Genomic DNA, 16,901 nt, shown 5'->3' on the forward strand with positions numbered 1-16,901 from the left:
GGCAGAAAAAGAACGCGGCGGAAACCTGAAGTCAGAGTGTCGACAACAATGCTGTGCATCTGGAACTTCAAGATGCATGTATGACCTTCCAGCATTGAACTCATCATTTTATAAAGATAAACAATATCAATGCCGATTATGCTGACGTTGAAGTGGAGCGAAGCCACAAGACCTTCATGCCAGGGAGCAGGGCTCCAACAAGCAGTTTCCATCCAAGTATCTGAGTGAACATTTTTCTCTCAAAGTACCACGCCACCTAAAAGCAAAGAAAGTGGCATCAAAGCCAATTGCAGGAGAGGTGGTGCTCTGGTCCTCGCCCAACAGAACCAGAATCCGTGGACATCGTGCAACATGGATGAAAGTACAATATGGTTATGATGACGCTCAAGCAGATAAGCGATTATATATTGAGCAGTTACAACCACCAGATGGGCGACGACGTGAAACTGAAGCAGATGTTGGACGAGTGTTATCAAATTCCGGTCAACAACTCTTACGACAGGGTGTTGGACACCATTCATCAGTCACACAGGTCGTCATCATAAGAGGTGCCACAGGCTGCAGGAAAATTACCCAGGTGTCACAGTACATACTGAACTCCTTAGACCAACACCGTGTTTGCAAACAAAGGGGGCGCTCGAGGCGTCGCAGCCGACTGGGGGTGAAAAATAGGGTTAGCGCCCATAGAAATATATGGAACCGAAATATTTCTAAGCAGTTTTCTAATTTCACGGGGCACCTGTGATGTCGTTATTGGGTACAAAGCAACTATGAACATCCTAGAATACATCGTCAAAATATGAAATCTCATTACCGAGGCGAATTATTTTTAAAACACCGCGAAACATGTTGGGGTGCGAGTTGGGAGGGCGACCCGTAGGAATACATGTAAACACAACTTACCGGAACATTTTTCTCATTTCGCAGAGCATCAAAAGTGGTGGCTGGTCGTTAAACGTTGACCAGCACTTTGAAGAAGTGTGTGATAAAGTATGGTGCGTCATTACGGAGGCAGTCTACTTTTAAAACTCCCCGAATAACCTGTGGTATGAATCCAGACACCGCCAAAGGGCAAGCTGGGTGTAATCGCGCAGTTTTGCTTACAGTCTGATATGCTGCCGCATAGGGTAAATAAGCTTGATAGTGCTGTCGCTCCAGGGATACGTCCTAGACAGAATTACATTTAAAAAGCAGTTGTCAAATGCCATACGACAATATGAACCGAACGAGATTCGCGCATTGCAGCAGACGACAGCGCATCTGGCGATACCCAACGCGGCCGCCTCCAGCTCCGGAGCGTCTGCTAGCCACAGCGGGTGGTGCATGGTCGTCTGCAACTGTGCGCGGTCAGTTTATCGTGCTGTGAACGGTCGTGCAAGTCGTCAGACCTGCATTACTTGCAAGAGAATGTAGTGTGTCATGCAACATGACGTCGGGGCGTTGTACAAGACGTTCATCAAAAAATGAGAAGTGTTCAACGCTGCTGAACCGAGCAAAATGTTGCGGTAAGTTGTGTTTACATCTATTTCTATGGGTCGCCCTGGTCGCCCTCCCAACTCGCACCCCCATACGTTTCGCGGTGTTTTAAAAATACTTCGCCTCGGAAATGAGATTTCACACTTCCGCGATTTGTTCCAGGGCGTTCATGGTTGCTCTGTACCGAATAACGACATCAAGGATAACCCGTGAAATTAGAAAACTGCTTTGGAATATTTCGCTTCCATGGACGCTACGCCTATTTTTCACCCCCAGTCGGACCACGCTGGCGATAGAAGCGCCACCGCATCGTGCTTACGTCACAGATCGGTGTTGGTCTATATGAACCAAGGGATACGTTAAAGGATGTACTGCGGTCATTCAGCCCCGACGAATCAGCGCAGTCTGTTCCTGGGCGTATAGCAGAATAATGCTCGGAAGAACTTCGACAGAGTGTGGGCTACATACAGTACGCGATTCGAATCTGTGCTGCCACGCCACCACGGATCCATCTTGTTCTGTCCTGTTGGTGTCCTGTTGCGGAAGTTGGAAGTCGGCTTTCGTGGAGTATCTTGTGTCATCATTGACAAGATTCACGAGCGAGATGTCAATACCGACTTCATCATGGTGGTCATCAGAGACCATTAACGTGACACTGTTTCAGCTTCGAGGCACGTCTCACCTCAGGGCGAGGAGCTTGTTGCAGATTCGAGTAGGCGAGGTTTGGCGCGCGAAGGTGACTTAGCGCCATGTTGCCATATTCACAGCCGGGGGAACAGCCGAAGATTAAAGGCAGTCAGAGGCGGCCAGGTGACTGCCCTCTTTCTTCTATAACAGCTTCACGCACGCTATAGACCCGTAACATCCGATTTTCTAATGTTTATGTTCAGTATTTTTTGTTTGTTTTGGAACGTCGAGGCGATGTTTCTTTAAAGGGGGAGTAACGCCGTGAGCCTTTGAAACCTTCGTTGCTTTCAACAACTGCCAGCATGCTACCTTATCACTGTGACCAGCGCACAGGCCGATCTTGTGCTTATTTTTTGTTCTTGCTCGGTATCGCGAAATGCAAATTTATCACTTTCTCTGTTGCGCGAGAGCGCCGAGAATAGTCTGGAATGATCGCAGGCATGCACATTTGTTTCCGCATTATCCCTTGACTGTTTTACCTAGATGTTTCCGAGCCAACTTTAAACTGAGCACTGTCGAATGCAACGGACATTCGTACTTCGACGAGCACGACTGCTGCTTTCAATGCCACCGTGTTACTTTATTCTTTTGCGGGCGCCCAACAAAGTGCACAGCTAGCCTCCTCGTTTCTCGCCTATGGCGATAATCACTACCACCTGACAATATTTCAAAAATATTTTAATGTTCGCTGGAAATGCGTTGCAGAGAACTGATTTTTATTGCACTCTTTAAGAGCCGTACAAAGGCAACGACCACGCAGGACGGCGAGCCTGCCGAGACGAAGAAGTGTTCCACCGCAGCACACGTACAAGCTGCCGGAAAGCCATAAGCATGGAAAATCTGCATTTAGGTAAGCGTTTTAAGTTACATGGATTTGACAAATAGGCGCAAGCGCGCAGCCCGCAGCGGCAGTTATAGTACATGGAGTTTAAACAATCGCGAGTCTGAGGGGTTAGCGCGACTGTGCGAGCCAACTGTACATGCGAGCAGACAGACACACTGAATTCCGGCTAGAGAACACGGCTAGTCGCAAGGAAACCCTCTGTGTTCACGAAGCTTACCGGCACATGGGAGAAAATACACGTGCCTAGTTTTAGCATACAAATATGTTTAGGTGCAATATTGCAGTGCGAGCGCAACAATGTACTTACGTACAATTAAAATACGTAGTGGAGCGCAGCTGTACAGAATGTTAATTACTAGTGCACTCGACGCACATGTACCAATCTGCAATGTTTGGCAAACTTTATTGGCCATTTTGCTTTGTACAGCTTAGGCAAACGCGAGAAAATTTATGCTGGATTTCACAAAACACTGATTGCGCCCTTCCGGCCTAGTATCTACAGCTGATGAAGAAATGCATATAGTCGATGCCAGACATATCGAATTATTACTCATACCGAACTCTCAGAATAGCCCGCCCCCTTCTCCTCTCTGTAACGGTCACTCGTCGGACGGCAGCGTCGCTTCCTATAAATCGGCCCGCTACAAATGCCGCTTTCTTTCCTTTATGTTTTACCCCGGGGCGAATCATTCCTCTCGCGTGGAGCCTGCGGCGCAACATGGGGCACATGCTAGCAGTGCTGACCCTGTAGAATCGCCAAATGAACTTCGAGCCAGCCTGAGAATATTCTTCTGCCGGGCATTTTTGTTTTCAACGCGACACTGCTGTCATGCGGAAAAGCCGCACTGGGTTTCGTGCGGTGAAGCCAGCCTAGTTGACCGGAGGTTTGCGGCTGTCACATGGCCTGCTTCGCTGCTGAATGAGACGGAGATGTCCGTCACCCGTTAATAATTAGAAGGATTATTAACGATGCGCCCTTAACGGTGCGCACACTCCCAGACACCATTAGAGTGAGGGGGGGGGGGGAGGGGGGTAGCTGTTCCGGTCGCAAAGGGGATGCCCTCGACTTGCGTGGCAAGCTCAGCCGGAAGTCAACTACCTTGTAGTGGCAGAAGGGGGTGGACGTTTGGTGCCCAGCTGTTGCCGGTTAAAGCCAGAGTCAGAAGTAACAAACAAAACACACTTTATGCATAGCAAAAGACGATACAAAGGAATACACAAGAACACTTGAAATGGACAGACGAGAGCTAGGTTCACAAAATACAAACGCTAAGCATGCAACTAGAGAGGTATTCAATAACACAGAGGCTTTACAACTGAGATCAAATACGAGAGAGAGACATAAACAAATACCAAATTGTTCACCGGGCACTGTTGTAGTCCGACGCCTCGAGAGTCACGATGTGACCGCCATGTAAGACGAGCGCCGCTCCCTCGCAGGTCCGTGGGTTTGCCAGCTGGTGATCCCCGGGAGTCCAGTTGCCGCACTTGCGAACACGCCGCAACCACTGACTGACTGACTGACTACACAAGCGGCGCGGCCTCCATAAATAGGGCGCACCGCGTCTGTCTGTTAACACACGTCAAGGCCAGCGCGCACACACACTTAGCTTCGCTGGTTAGAGCGCTCCCTTTTCCTCCCGTCGAGCCGCGCTTCGTCATTGGCTAGGACCCGTAAAAATTTCTGGAGAGCTCTGGTATATTCCAGACTGATGAGTCACCTGCATCACCGGGTGATGAAAAAGAGGGCGACGGCGACGCTTACAAAGCTACGCGCTCTCTCGCGCGGGGAAGGAGGTTTTTCTCGAATCTTGTGGAAGTTTCCATGCGGCGACGCTCGTGCCTCGCGCCGTGCCGGCTTAGTAAAAATGTGCGCGATTTCGTGACACTGTCATACCTTATTTCAACTGAGTTTAGTGCATATAGTGTGCAGTGTATATAGTATATAGTACAGAATTACGCCTCTTGTGGTGAGCGCTAACCACAACAGCGCATGCACCACGCGGCGCTAGGTGGGACTACTTAAAGCTTCGACGCTCCGAACTGACTCTACCAAGTGCTCGCGTTCACGGAGCGGCATGTGGTGGGCTTTTTTTTTGTGTGTGTGTGTGGGGGGGGGGGGGGGGGCTGGCGCGAGGATCGCGGGTGTGCCACTCGGGGGTCGCCACGCCCAATTAAGGCGAACGGTGCGGTGGGTTACCAGTACCCGGCGTGAAGCACATCGCTGCAGCAAGCAATATGCCGCCAACTTGTGCACACTGTATTGATGCTTCTGTGTTATAGGGGAGTTAGAGAGGAGCTCATCTCTTGGAATGCTTTATGTATCGAATTATCACATAAATCGAAGCGTATTTCAAGTTCTTTTTAGAGTTCGATATCCGGAATCGACTGTACCGGGCCCGTCCGAACTTGGCGATGGAAGTTTCAAAATAGCGGATTCAAAGTAGTAAGCAGGAAAAAAAATATGGTGTTAATCACCGTAAGCTCTAGAGAGCCACGCACGCTGTGCTGCTGCAATAACGACGGCAACTGCGTTGACGCGATGTCGACACTCGCTGGGCGTACGCACCCAGTGCTGGCGCACTCCTGTGACAGACTTTTGGTTACAATGCGAGTTTCCGCCTTTCCAGCGGAGGGCGCGGTAGCGGTAACCGCAGCTTAACCCCTTCCCCTCCCCCTTCACCCCCCTCCCCCCCCACCTCATCCCCGCTCCCCGCGCTTAATGCGGATTCGGGACTGGGGCCTTGCATGCATGGAGCGTTTGTACCGAGGAGTCTAGCCGCCGATTTTCGACCTACGGCGCGAACTCGACGCCTGGCGTGAAAAAAAAAAATAAAAATATCCACCGCCAATCGTGGTTGGAGGTGGGAAGGGAGTGCGCTCGGCCTGATCACTTTCGGGTGCGGATCTCTCGCGAAGCGGAAGAAATTTCCCGCATGCAACGCCATTTCGGTCAGGGAGAGGCCCGTTTGTTCTGCTGTTGCTATGGCTACATTTCCTGCCTCACTGTCTGTTCCAAGAGGCCCTTTGACCGTCAGAAAACGCATCTTTATATATATATATATATACATTGCCACGAAGACAGGGATTTATGGGAATCGGCAACAGGGGCAGATACACACAGTCAAGACAGAGGTTCACGGGAAACGGTAACACAAAGACACAGGCTCAAGAGTCCACAGTCCTAGCTAGCCGAAGCGCGCGAGAGTCTCCAACTTCGTCTGTCAAGCGCTACCTCAAACCGTCAGGTGGCATTATCCCCCCCCCCCCCCCCTCGAAAAAAAAAAAACCGCAAGCTCACAGAAAAAAACTGATCCGGATGGCAAATACGACTTTCAGCGGGTGAAGTACGGCTTCATGCGAAGCACATGCACTAGGTCAGACGAGCACTGACAACTAGAACTCGGCACAGTTCCGTCTGGAATAACTTCGTACGTAACTTTTGGGAGGCGATGCAACACTCTGTAGGGTCCGAAGTAACGATTGAGAAGTTTTTCTGACAGGCCTGGGCGCCGGACAGGTGTCCACACCCAGACTTTGTCACCAGGCTGGAACACGACATAGCGATGGCGGTCGTTATATCGGCGTGCATCTGTTGCTTGCTGTTTTGTAATGTGATTACGGGCGAGTTGGCGAGCTTCCTCAGCGTAGGTGGTGAATTTTTCTGCGTCAGCGGTAAGCTGCTGGTCGTCAGCCGCACATGGCAGCATAGCGTCGAGCACGGTCTGTACATCGCGTCCGTATACTAGGCGAAACGGAGTGAATCGAGTTGTTTCTTGGACGGACGTGTTATATGCAAATGTGACATAAGGCAATATCTCGTCCCATGTTTTATGCCGCACATACACATACATGGCGAGCATGTCCGCTATTGTTTTGTTTAGTCGCTCAGTAAGGCCATTAGACTGAGGGTGGTAAGCAGTAGTCTTTCGGTGATGTCTGGCTTAGTTGGAAAACTTCTTCAAGAAGACGCGCTGTAAATGCCTTGCCACGATCAGTGATGACGTATGAAGGGGCGCCATGGCGGAGGACAATCTGCGTCATGAAAAATTGTGCCACTTCGGAGGATGTTGCACGTGGCACCGCCATAGTTTCCGCCTAACGTGTCAGATAATCTGTAGCCACGATATAATCCACTTATTACCAGCTGACGATAGAGGAAAAGGGCCGAGAAAGTCCATACCAATTTGGTCGAATGGTACTAGCGGTGGGGGAATAGGCTGCAGGGAACCCGCTGGCTTTAAAGGCTTACTGTCCACCCTCCGGTCGAAAATATTTTCTTCCCCGTTGACTGTGAGACTTCGCCCCTAGAACGCAAGGCCGCAAAATGTTTTTGAAAAGAGTAACTAATAACGCAGTTACAGCCACCGCAATCACCCGATTCTGTCATGCTTCTCTCCTTCCGTTGCCTCGCAAAGGTTTTTCACTCTCCTGCCCGAGGTCGTCTAGCCTCCGCAAGACAAATTCCCCTTCCTCCTCCGCGTTTGGCGGGAGGTGGGGCGTGGCACTCCGCGAGCGCGAAAAAAAAAAAAGAAAAGAAAACGGCCGAGGGAGCGCGCGCCGCTGGATTCAGTCTGGCCGTGGCGAGGGAAAAGCGCGCTGCGAGCGATAGACACCCATCCTTCTCCCGTCAGTCAGCGAGACGGACCAATGGACGTCGTTCGCGGTACGTACGTCATTGCTGTGGCCGGTCGGGTTAGCGCAGGAAACGGGGAAGCTGGCTTCCCAAAGGAGAGCATGAGATAGAGAGCTTTGAATTGTATTTTCGATGCTTTGCGGCGCGCGTGTCATTGTAGCATTTTGCACAGACTATCTCCGGTACCTGATCAAAACACTGGGCTTCTTTGCTTAAAAGGGCCTTCCCTGGACAGTGGCCCTTTAATGGCGGTGTCTTGCGTCGCTGGCACTCGCGGCAACCTCTAACATATCGATGAACGGTGGTGGTAAGTTTGGGCCAGTAGTAGGCCTGGCGCACTCTGGTAAGAGTGCGTGCAAAGCCCAAGTGTCCAGCGGTGGGTTCATCATGGCAAGCATGAAGGATTTCATCGCGGAGATCTGCAGGGATGACTAGAAGATAGGCTCGGTCACTGTTGCCGGCGCTTTTCTTGTAGAGGATTCCGTCGCGCGTACAGAAGGATGACAAGTTCTTAGCAAACAGTCGAGATACTGTAGAATCGAAACCCTCCAGATGATCGATCACATTTTTGAGGTCTGGATCAGCCCGTTGCCGGGCCTTTAAATTAGAGGAACTGATAATGCCAAGAAAATGGGCGTCTTCATCCGTACTGTCATGGACCAACTCCACGGGTGATCGAGACAGTGTGTCAGCATCTTCATGTTTACGTCCAGATTTATAAATGATAGAGTAATCAAATTCCTGCATACGAAGACTCCACCGTGCAAGACGTCCTGATGGATCTCGAAGACTAGCCAGCCAACACAAAGCATGATGGTCTGTCACAACTTTAAATTTACGGCCGTAGAGGTAAGGTCGGAATTTCATTGTGGCCCAAGCGACGGCGAGACACTCATTTTCAGAAGTTGAATAGTTTGATTCTGCCCGAGAAAGGGTGCGGCTGGCATAAGCGATCACGTTTTCCTCGCCTTGCTGGTGCTGGACCAGAACAGCACCCAGACCGACGTTGCTGGCAGTGTGAATTTTGGTGGCAGCGTCCTCATCGAAGTGTGCAAGAACGGGAGGGTTGTGCAGCCGTTGGCGCAGCTCGGGGAATGCCTCCTGCTGCTCGGAAGGCCAGACATACGGGACGTCATCACGTGTCAGGTGCGTCAAAGGTTCTGCAATCTTGGCAAAATCGGCAATGAAACGGCGATAGTACGCGCACAGGCCCAAGAAACGTCGGACTACTTTCTTCGTGGTACGGATGGGAAAATTGGCTACAGCGGCTGTTTTGTCAGGATTAGGCCGGACACCGTCAGCGCTAACCACATGACCGAGAAATTTCAGCTGCTGATATCCAAAGTACATTTTTCCGGTCTGAGTGTCAAATCGGCCGAGCGAAGAGCATCCAATACCGTTCGCAGCCGCTTAAAGGGCCACTGTCCAGGGAAGGCCCTTTTAAGCAAAGGAGCCCAGTGTTTCGATCAGGTACCGGAGATAGTCTGTGCAAAATGCTACAGTGACACGCGCGCCGCAAGGCATCGAAAATACAATTCAAAGCTATCTCATGCTCTCCTCCGGGAAGTCAACTTCCCCGTTTCCTGCGCTGGCCCGACGGGCAACAGCAATGACGTACGTACTGCGAACGATGTCCATTGGTCCGTCTCGCTGACTGACGGGAGAAGGATGGGTGTCTATCGCTCGCAGCGCGCTTTTCCCTCGCCACGGCCAGACTGAATCCAGCGGCGCGCGCTCCCTCGACCGTTTTTTTTTTTTCGCGCTCGCGGAGAGCCACGCTCCACCTCCCGCCAAACGCGGAGGAAGGGGAATTTGTATTGCGGAGGCTAGACGACCTCAGGTAGGAGAGTGAAAAACCTTTGCGAGGGAACGGAAGGAGAGAGGCATGACTGAATCGGATGATTGCGGTGGCTGTAACTGCGTTATTAGTTACTCTTTTCAAAAACATTTTGCGGCCTTGCGTTCTAGGGGCGAAGTCTCACAGTCACCGGGGAAGAAAATATTTTCGACCGGAGGGTGGACAGTGGGCCTTTAAGATGTTGGTCAAACGTTTCTGAAAACACGATGACGTCGTCCAAATAAACCAAACAGGTTTGCCATTTAAGACCAGCAAGTACGGTGTCCATCATTCTCTGGAACGTCGCTGGCGCTGAACACAGACCGAAAGGCAATGCTTTAAATTCATATAAGCCATCGGGTGACACAAAGGCAGTCTTTTCCCGATCGCGCTCATCCACTTCTATCTGCCAATAACCACTTTTTAAATCAATGGAGGAAAAGAACTTGGCGTTGCGAAGTCGATCGAGCGAATCGTCGATACGGGGCAGCGGATATACATCTTTTTTTTTTTTTTTGTGATGTCATTCAGTTTCCTGTAATCAACGCAAAAACGCAGCGTGCCATCCTTTTTCTTAACCAATATGACTGGCGACGACCACGGACTTTTAGACGGCTGAATAACATCATCATTAAGCATTTCCTGGACTTGTGCCCGAATCGCCTCACGTTCTTTGGCCGAAATACGGTACGGCTGCTGTCGAATAGGTCGGGCATCGTCAGACGTTAAGATGCGATGCTTGGTGATAGAAGTTTGCCGGACTTTCGATGATGAGGCAAAGCACGGGGCGTACTCCAGCAGTAAGGCACGCAGGTCGCGTTGTTGACAGACAGAAAGGTCACTGCTAACATCGATGTGGTCTAGAACACTAGGAGTATCAATAACGTCAGACGCAAAACATTCAGAAACTTCGTTTAACAGTTGGCCGAAAGCGATGGCAGTAGAGCGGTAGAGGTGGCGAGATTCATTCGTGAAGTTCGTGACGAGAAGCTCAGAGTGACCATTGCTGAGAATAATCAAGCTTCGAGCTGCACAGATGCCATGAGAAAATAAAAGCGAACGGCTGCCTTCAGCTATTATCGGCCCGTCACGAAGCCCGTCGCATACAACACTCAGAAACACGCTGGAGCGGGGAGGCACTGAAACACACTCGGCTGAAACTCGTAGGGCGCACGTATGTTGGCCATCGGTGGGGCTGGCAGCCGCTTTCTCCGTTGAGAACGCGACCGTTCGCTGTCGGAGATCGATGGTGGCGCCATATTCCCGCAGGAAATCCACACCGAGAATCAAATCACGAGAACATTCCCGGAGAACGACGCAGCTGACAACGAACGTTGACGTACGAATCTGGATTCTAGCCGTGCACTGTCCAATAGGAGTAATTACATGCCCCCCAGCCGTGCGTATCTGCGTGCTACACCATGGTGTCATAACTTTCCTAAGATGCGCTGCCAGTTTCCCACTCAAAATCGAAAAGTCTGCTCCGGTATCCACTAAAGCGCTGACGTTATGACCATCGATGCACACGGGGATGTCCAGCGATAGCTGGTCTCGTGAACCAAATACTGTCGTTTCTGCTCCAAAATCCATGTCTGTTCTCATTGGGGGGACTTCTTTGTGCTGACATTTAGCGGCCCCGCCCCCGGAGGTCGCTCTACTGTTTTCCCGGTGGGGGCTTGGCGAGCGACCAGGCGGTGCTCGCGGGAAGTCACCAGTTGTTGAAGGGGATTGCCGACGTGGGGATGGAGACCTGGATTGTCGGCGCGCCATCCGGAGGCTCTCTTGTGCGAGGTTGTCTCCAATGTCACGAGGTAGTTGACCGAACGTGCGTCTAGGTGCGTTGGTGTAAAAACTCTCCGGTCCGAGTTCCCGATAAGAGCACCATCGGAAAATGTGACCAGGTTCCCCACAGTGGTAGCAAAGGCGGCGGCTCCGAGGGGCCCGCCAGACGTCCGTTTGTCGCATGTTTGACCGCGGTGGCCGCACGTACCGCGTTGGCTGCTGTACAGGAATGTATTGCGTTGGCTGCTGGACGGGCATGCACTGGGTTGGTGGTAACGTAGACAACGGTGCTTGGACGGGAACTGGGCGTCGGAGAATGTTAGCGTAATTCGGACGAGAATAATCAGGAACAGGGGTACTTTGAGCTTCAGCAACATGCAGAGATGGCCGCGTGACTTGCTGAATCTCTTCGCGGATCATATGTGCGAGAGAATCACCCCTGGGTTGGAACGTGCCACAAACCTTCTGCAGTTCCTCGCGTACAATTGCACGAATAAGATCTCGGAGGTGATCAGTATTGCTTACAGCAGCTGTAAGAGGCTCGGCAGCAGTCGTAGCGAGGATTGGGCTGTCGTAGACCGCCGAGCGCTGGTGTAGGATCTTTTCCATGGTAACCGCCTCTGTTAAAAATGAGGTAACTGTAGTTGGTGGGCTACGTACAAGACCAGCAAAAAGCTGTTCTTTAACCCCACGCATCAGGTGGCGCAGCTTTCTGTTTTCAGACATGTTGGGATCCGCACGTGTCGGAATAGTTTCGTCATGTCCTCAACATACATCATGAAGGACTCGTTTGGCATTTGTTTCCGAGATTGTAGAGCACGTTCTGCTCGTTCACGCCTATCCAGGCTGACATACGCCTCTATGATAAGACGGCGGAACTGAGGTCATGATGTTAATGTGCCTTCTCGGTTCTCATACCATGTCAAAGCATGGTCTTCCAGGCAGAAAATGGCATTCCGTAGCTTTAAGTTGTCGTCCCACTGATTAAACGATGTGACTCGTTCGAACTGAGTTAGCCAATCCTCAACGTCTTCATGCGCAGTGCCATGGAACGATTTCGGCACTCGGGGGTTTTGAAGGTAAACAGGAGTACCTTGCATGACCGACGTAGTGCTTTGCGTGGCTGGCCGGAGGCTTGCTGTTGAAGTGGATTCCAAGGGCCCGTGTTTGGGAGGAAGGCCCAGGTTCCTCCAGCTGACGCGATGAACTGGCGTGTCCACATGCAAAAGCTCGGTGTCGTTGGTTCGCGAGGGGTGTGCGATATTCAGAGGACAATTACACAGCACCCCCACCAAAACTGTCACGAAGACAGGGATTTATGGGAATCGGCAACAAGGGCAGATACACACAGTCAAGACAGAGGTTCACGGGAAACGGTAAAACAAAGACACATGGCTCAAGAGTCCACAGTCCTAGCTAGCCGAAGCGCGCGAGAGTCTCGAACTTCTTCGTCTTTCAAGCGCTACTACCTCAAACCATCAGGTGGCAATATAAATATTTACGTCCGGACCTCCGGGCTGCGCCGCGGCACCCATTCCGGGGCGCTATCCCACTACTGCGACACGCGGGAGCTTTCGACTGCTGCGTCTCTGCCCTGGGCCGGACCGCTTCTCCTTAGGTGACCTGGCCACCATCGGCCTTCGCCGAGGGGACCATGTCGCCGCCCCGCTTAGCGCGGACACCCCGTCAACATAGGCGACCGCGGTCTAGTGCTCCCGGCGCCAATCCGTCCTCTTGACCTCGCCTCCAAGCAGTTAGATTACAGAGGTACGCCACGACCCCCGGCCGACAATCAATTGGCAACAGTTATTATTTAAAATCAATTGTTTGATACTTTTCCTTTTTGCTTTTGGTAAATTGTTGTATCTTCTCTAACCGCGACCGCGTCAAACCCAGAGCCGTCCGCTGAACGCACGCCAAAAACATATGCTATAGTGCCTAGTATATTCTAGGCACTATACATATGCCCCAAATTACTGTGAACACGTCGTACGGACGTGCAGGCAAAACGCATCCCGCTTTCACACAAAACACTCGAGAGGGCGCCACAAGTTCGCTTGCTTGCGCTAGCTTGCGCAGCTGTGCTCGTTGTGGCGCGACGTTAAAATTGTACCTGTTCTCTTCTCCCACTATTCTTCTACTATAGCTTCTACTCAGTTCGATCGCATTTACATGCTTCCTGCAGCGGGGTAGAGGGAGTCAACCACCCTCTGAGGCGAAGTTGTCTTGACTCGATCCCTCGACTCGTTGACTCGACCCTATGGCGTTTACATGAACCCAGTAACCGTTTTCTACTCGATCACTCAACTCATCCCGCCCTTGTCGAGACCATGTAAACGGCGCTTATGTTTCTTTTCTACGATGATCTCACAGTGAGCGCACAGCAGCGCTATAGGACAGGAAAGGCTTAAGTTGCTTGTCTGCCGCAGGTTAGGTGTATACGGTTAAGAACATCTTTGCATTTTCGGAAGAGGAAGAACAATTGCGAGCGAAGAAAAAAAGTCATCTTATTTACTTCCTGCTTCAAGCTTTCATTTCATTATTCGATGTGAAGATCACACCACCATAACGCACATGTCAGCATTCATACGTTTGACGTTCATATTGTATGACTAAATTCTCTGCATGTATCGTTACTGGCATTGTATCGTTCTGTGGAGTGGGTGGTGGTGGTGGTAGTGGTGTGTGTGTGTGTGGGGGAGGGAGGAGGTAGAGAGCACCGGAGAGATCAGCACATTTGTTTGTAGGGAGTGGGACTGGGTGACAGGGAGGGAGGAATGCGGCGCCGGAAGACGGGCGAGTTAACCTTGAAGCTGTTTGTGATAGCGCTTGAGTCGTGTTTATATACATTTGCTACTCGTCGGTGGGCTGACCGAGGGGATTACAGGTACCCGGTTGTGGAAATCGCGGGTAACCTGATGAGCCAGTTAGTCACCAGCAATCCCTGTATGCATGAGCAGGTATCCACCAGAGCGTGACCATATGGCAGGGTGTATCGTGTACTCACCTATGGGGCTGAAACGTGGAGGCTAACCAAGAGAGTTCTACTTAAGTTGAGGACAACCCAGAGGGCTATGGAACGAAAAATGGTAGGGGTAACATTAAGAGATAGAAAGCGTGCAGAGTGGGTCAGAGAAATAACTCAAGTTAACGACATTCTAGTGGAAATTAAGAAGAAGAAATGGACATGGGCAGGACATGTAGTGCGAAGAGAGGATAACCGATGGTCGCTGAGGGTAACAAACTGGATTCCAAGGGAAGGAAAGCGTAGCAGGGGGCGGCAGAAAGTTAGGTGGGCGGATGAGATTAAGAAGTTCGCAGGGGTCAAGTGGATGCAGCTAGCACAGAACCGGGTTAAGTGGAGAGATATGGGAGAGGCCTTCGCCCTGCAGTGGGTATAATCAGGCTGATGATGATGATGATGATGATGATGATGATGATCGTTAAAAGGGCATCGTCGAGCTCATATTTCGGGGGTCGTGGGCAGTGGTGGCGGCAACCCTTGGGTAGCGGCGGCGTTTTCAGCCAGCCGGAGGAGTTTGGTTAGTGTCCCGATGTTGGGAAAGAGCAGTAGAGCCTCCCAGTGATCAGAGTCGCGTATGAAGTGGCTCGGGGGTAGGGACTGTAGACAGTTCCAGTTCCTCTCCCATCCAAAATCAAGGTCATTCAAGACTGTCCGCGCCTTTTTCAATCTCCAAGCTCCGCGAACTTTTCAGCATAATAAATTTTATCGCTGTTTTATTTCTCACTGTGGAACACTCCTCAAACCGTCGGAAGGGCATGCTGTAGGGAAAGAAATCAAACTTCGCACGACGGACATATCGTCTTCAGCTGCTCTGGACTCTTGCCGCTCTGCGAAAGAGAAACTATCCGACGTCGCTCTTCTTGCCCATCCGCGTCCTGACGCACCCTTCCGCCTCATGACTGATGCTTTTGGCACCGGTGTTGGAGCCGTACGCCACCAGCTCGCGGATGGTGCCTGGAGCCCTCTCTCCCTTTCATCTCAGAAATTTTTCACTGCCGAAAGCCGCTACAGTACCGTAAACTGTCAACTCCTCGTTATGTACATGTCCATGCGGCATTTCAAGCACCTCCTAGACGGTCGGCAGTTCCACTTTGTAACCGACCAGATGCCGCTCACATTTGCCATCAAGTCGGGATGCAGTAAATTCACAACCGACATCAGACGTGTGCAAGGCCTTGGCAACACACCGGACCATGCACTATCCGTGTTACCGTTTCCCTCGCCTTTTCTGCCTCATCACCCAACATTGATTTTGCGGCCGCAAAAATCAAAGCAGCATGACGCGGAAATTATGGACCTTGGTAAGCCCCCTGGTTCATTAGTTCTCCGTGACACTTCGACAGGCACGCCGCTCCCTTTGGTCCCCTCTGCCTTTCGTGGCCTTGTCTTCCACGCCCTCCACAGCCTGTCTTATCCTGGAATTCGCGCTGCACAGCATCTTCTCACGAACAGTTTCGTCTGGCCCAGCATCAAAAATGATATGCGTGCCTGGACCCGTTGCCTGCCTGGCTTGCCAGCAGTATAAAACTCACCTACACATGGTATCTCCTCTTGCCTTGTTCCCTCCGCCATCAGCACGTTTTGACAACGTCGATATCTTGGGCCCCTGGCCGCCTCCTGCTGGGCATACATATCTTCTCACGTGCATCGATCTACACCACTCACTGGACTGCCTTCCTACCGCTGGTTCTGCTGAGCTTCTGTACTACGCTTAAACAAGCTCTTCGTTGCCCTCCAGCGGAACATGTCTCTGGCTGGCCCCTGCGTCTTACAGGGGAATGTTTCGAAACCACTGAAAAGTTTTCAAGCTCAGGCCCGTATACGGATTACTTGGCACATTTGCGCGATTTTTGACGTCATTTTCGGCCGCCAGATCCTCGACGCCAGCCTCGTCCATCTTCACACGTTCTGTCTGAACTGGCGATTACAGTCACGTTCGCCGCTTCAGCGCACCTACGACGGCCTCCTCCATATACTCGAGCGGAATCTGAGATTCTTTATCGTCGATATCCATGCACGCCATGACACCATATCTATTAACCGCTTGAAGCCCGCCTTTACAGAGCACGCCTCACATGCATGTGTGGTTTCTCTACCACAATCGCCCAGGTGCCAATTTCCGCCACCTGCCCCTGTTACTCTACAGAAGCAGCACTCCCGGATCCAACGAACTCATTGACTAGCGACAACGAACTGCAGCCGAATTGAGCTCCCGCCTCGCGCCAAGGCTCGCGTGGTCCAGTTCTGGCTGGCTAAATGCATCACAACATTCTCTAGCGCCTGAGTCAAATTATAGCCATCGCCTTCTTCGTTACTACCTCATCATGGTTAATGCCTATAGACGGAATGACGGATGGATGGATGGATGGATGGATGGATGGATGGATGGATGGATGGATGGATGGATGGATGGATGGATGGATGGATGGATGGATGGGTGGGTGGGTGGGTGGGTGGTTGGGTTGGTTGATGGATGGAGGGACAGACGGACGGACGGATGGATGGATGGACGGACGGACGGACGGATGAATGGATGGATGGATGGATGGATGGATGGATGGGTGGGTGGTTGGGTTGGTTGATGGATGGAGGGACAGACGGACGGACGGATGGA

At 51.4% G+C, this 16,901-nt stretch overlaps 1 non-coding gene across 1 annotated transcript; it reads right to left on the reverse strand.

Moving 5' to 3' along the window:
* Positions 1-12,754: 12,754 nt before the first annotated feature.
* LOC146207219 (signal recognition particle RNA) lies at positions 12,755-13,048 on the reverse strand. Its single transcript, XR_014704581.1, has one exon.
* Between the last annotated feature and the right edge of the window lie 3,853 nt (positions 13,049-16,901).

This window comes from Amblyomma maculatum, chromosome 1 (genome assembly GCF_055883805.1).
Source record: "Amblyomma maculatum isolate TAMU_Amacu chromosome 1, ASM5588380v1, whole genome shotgun sequence".
In the NCBI taxonomy this organism is placed as follows: domain Eukaryota; kingdom Metazoa; phylum Arthropoda; class Arachnida; order Ixodida; family Ixodidae; genus Amblyomma; species Amblyomma maculatum.